At 40.1% G+C, this 4,017-nt stretch overlaps 1 pseudogene; it reads left to right on the forward strand.

Moving 5' to 3' along the window:
• The first annotated feature begins 930 nt into the window (after positions 1 to 930).
• Positions 931 to 1,388, forward strand: LOC126506243 (40S ribosomal protein S13-like; annotated as a pseudogene).
• The last annotated feature ends 2,629 nt before the right edge of the window (positions 1,389 to 4,017 follow it).

Consider the following 4,017-nt stretch of genomic DNA (forward strand, 5'->3'; position numbering starts at 1 on the left):
CTGTGGATACTAGAGATCTTTTCTTTGAACCTCTTTTTCAGAAGGTGGATCCTTTTGAAATCCAAACTCTAGCAGGCAATCCTTGCTAACCAACAGGCTATGCATATGAGACAACCAGATAGACTGCCCACTGACTTTCTCCTCAATCTCTGTTTCCCCAGAATCAATGCCTGAATCTCATTGTCAATGCTGCAACAGAAGACCTTTGGCAGTCTTCCCTGCCGTCCCCTCGTCTGAACTCCTATGAATCCCATAGATCTTCTTCCTTCTAGACTTCCTCCCAGACTACTTGCTTGGTCCCAGAACCAAACAAAGCAAGTAGCCACTGCTAACCCAAGGGTCACTTGAAGGCAGCAAATGGGTTGAAGTTCAACCTGTATCTTTCATATTGCTCGTGAGATCCAATAAGCCCAGTTCCATCCCAAGCTCTTTACCCGGAAATTTGTTGTCGTCTCCCTTCCCTTTGTGACCCCATTACCAATGGATAACCAAGAATTTTTCTTCCACCCTTCGTTCTCTCAATTCATTCCAGTATCTCAGACTCCAAAATCAGCAACCTTTCTCTGTGAACACACTCCCTGAGCCTACCAAGAAAACAGACAACACACAGGCATCATACTCTCCAAAATTTCATGGAAGAAAGAGAAACAAAGAAACGAAAGCTCAGCCAATAAGTACAAATGTAGATAGCAGCAACTAGACTTATACTTACCCCAAATCCAGATGTCTAGATGTCACCTTAAAAACATAATTATTAATAGTCAGGGCATCTGGGCCAAGCATGTCTTTAATCGGAGCACTTGGGAGGCAGAGGCAGTCAGATCTCAATGAATTTGAGACCAACCTGATCTACAAGGTGAGCTCCAGCACAGCCAGGACTGTTACATAAAGAAACCCTGTCTCCCTCTTTGCTGCCAGATCTCCGCCATCATGGGTCTCATGCACGCTCCCGGGAAGGGCCTGTCCCAGTAGGCCCTGCCCTACCGCCGCCATAGCCTCCCCAGGTGGCTGAAGCTGACATTTGACGACGTGAAGGAACAGATTTACAAACTGGCCAAGAAAGGCCTCCCTCCCTCCCAAACAGGTGTGATCATGAGGGACTCACTCGGTGTGGCCCAGTTCCGTTTTGTGACTAGTAATAAAATCTTGAGAATCCTTAAATCCAAAGGCCTTGCCCCTGATCTCCCTGAGGATCTATACCATTTGATTAAGAAGTCAGTCGCTGTCCAAAAGCATCTTGAGAGGAACAGAAAGGATAAGGATGCTAAATTCCGCCTGATTCTGATAGAGAGCAGAATTCACCGGCTGGCTCGTTACTATAAGACCAAGCGGGTCCTCCCACCCGCTGGAAATATGAGTCATCCACAGCCTCTGCTTTAGTAACATAAATTCCCTTCTATACACAAGCAATAAAATCACTTTGAATAAAAAAAAAAAAGAAACCCTGTCTCAAAAAAAAACATAACTAAATAAATTAACATGACAATATTTCTTCATTAGACGCTTGCTATCCTATCACAGCAGGCCTTACATATTTCAGCATATCTGAAGCACAAGTAGAAGAGCTTAAAATCAACTATATAGTCTAATGGAATATGCAAATGTTGATAGCTCCTTAGGGAGGAAATGAATAAATCCTTTAAAGTAGTGGTTCTCTGCCACTCCTAATCCTGTGACCCTTTAGTACAGTTCCTTATGTTGTGGTGCCACCAAACAGTAAAATTATTTTGTTGTTAGTTTATAATATAATTTTGCTATTGTTATGAGTCATATGGAAATACCTCATATATCTGGATATCTGGGATATCTGATATCCTACTCCTGAAAGGGTTGTGACTCAGGTTGATAACCATTGCCCTACAGAAATCCAAGTACATGAAAAAGAAAAGTGTAAAGAAATGAATGAATCCCTCAAAGAAAATGCAAGAAAATACAAACAAATCGCTGAAAGAAAGGAACAAAGCAATTCAAGACCCAACAGTACAAAGTGAAGCATTAAACTTTGATTGGTATTATTTATAAAGTAATAGAAATATTCAAAAAATATTCTTCTAATTAATTCCTATTCTTGCTTAACTTCATGAGAGTCAGTGTTTGTTGCCTGAGTACCAACAACAAAATATTAGGACATTTGTAAGTCTATCGATGGATTCAGTGCACATCTAGGGCCCACCCCTTGATATCTTGTTCAAATCACAACAGGGCCAATAGTGTCAAACAGCTGCCTAAGCTCTTGGGGCTCTTTGTGAGAGCAGGAGGCTCCAACACCCATCGTTCCTATATAATGCAAAATTTCTAACAAGAAGAAAATGCTGTCTTGTGAATTAGTATATGCCCCACCCCTAAAGCAGGACCACTCTGTAAGTGTTCAGTGAACTTGACTTGTTAATGTTACATCTCTGTTATTTCCTTTGTTAAAAAATCAAATAATCAAATGTATAAAAGATGGAAGTTACCTATGACATGCAGTTAAAGTTATAAGATTAAAAATACTGTCTACTATGTGATCCTTCTTTAAAAACACACAGAGAGGAAGTAATAGGCCCAAGTGGAGAACCTACAATCATTGTTTTGCTAAACAAGGATGTTGTCAAACTATCTTAAGTAAGAATGTTTATGCCCATACATTAGCACTGCTCTTGTGGAGTAGCCAACAGTTAGTGCAGTGACTCATAATTGCTCCAGGTGTGAGAATAAATGGCCATAGAGGACTCAGCCCTGAATCCAACATCAATATCATCCCCAGGGAGGCACGGGAAATATCTCAGAAGAGGGGATGCAAAGAATGTAGGAGCTGGAGGACAGGGAGGAGGCTTGAAATACTGCCTCCTAGATATAACTCACTGAACTCAGGAACTCCATGCTGTTAATGTTACCCATACAAGATCTGTAATCAAGCAAAATCAGTCAATATTCCAACAAACCACATGAATCTGAACATGGAAGTGGGATGGGGTGTGTGGGAGGTATTTGGAGCTGGAGAGACAAAGAGTGGAGTTGAGGGTTGATAAGATATAATTAAGACACATTATATACATCTATTAAAATTTCAATAAATAAAAGATCAAAAATTAATTAAAATACACTTTATCTTATTTTATTTTGTCATATTTGGTTGCTATCTCTTAGAAGTCTTTTTTTTTTTCAAATGAGAGCCTAAAATGGAGTCAATAAAGATGGAATTGGAGGAAGGGAGAAACTGTGAGAATAGAGAGATAAAAAAAATAGTAAAACATGTTATATGAGAGAAAATCTATTTTCTTTTTTTTGCAATTTTAAATGCTTCATTTAATACACAAGTTCTCATACTCTTTAACACAGATTAATACAAATTATACATTCCTAAAAGCCATTTCTCTAGTGGATTTGATTTTGTCAATTCTTTTTTTTTTTAATTGAAAAAATTCCCACCTCCTCCCAGCCTCCCATTTCCCTCTCCCCCTCCCTCTCCAGTCCGAAGAGCAGTCAGGGTTCCCTGCCCTGTGGGAAGTCCAAGGTCCTCCTCCTTTATCCAGGTCTAGGAAGGTGAGCATCCAAACTGTCTAGGCTCCCACAAAGCCAGTACATGCAGTAGGATCAAAACCCAGTGCCATTGTCCTTGGATTCTCATCAGCCCTCATTGTCCGCCATGTTCAGAGAGTCTGGTTTTATCCCATGCTTTTTCAGTCCCAGTCCAGCTGGCCTTGGTGATCTCCCAATAGATCAGCCCTACTGTCTCAGTGAGTGGTTGCACCCCTCGCGGTCCTGATTTCCTTGCTCATGTTTTCCCTCCTTCTGCTCCTCATTTGGACATTGAGAGCTCATTCCGGTGCTCCAATGTGGGTCTCTGTCTCTAAAATCTATTTTCATAAAAGAAAATAGCATTCATATTGCTCAAAATTAAAACAAGATGGCATTATGAACATACATATAATTTACTTTCACTTTGCTCCATGACTCTGATTCCAAATTAATAAATATTTCTGTTAGTTTCTAAAAATAAAAAGATCTAAAGTCATGAAAAGAAAGCATGGATGG

Source organism: Alexandromys fortis, unplaced genomic scaffold, assembly GCF_014885135.2.
Source record: "Alexandromys fortis isolate MF-2015 unplaced genomic scaffold, M_Fortis_MF-2015_v1.1 scaffold_0, whole genome shotgun sequence".
Taxonomy (NCBI): domain Eukaryota; kingdom Metazoa; phylum Chordata; class Mammalia; order Rodentia; family Cricetidae; genus Alexandromys; species Alexandromys fortis.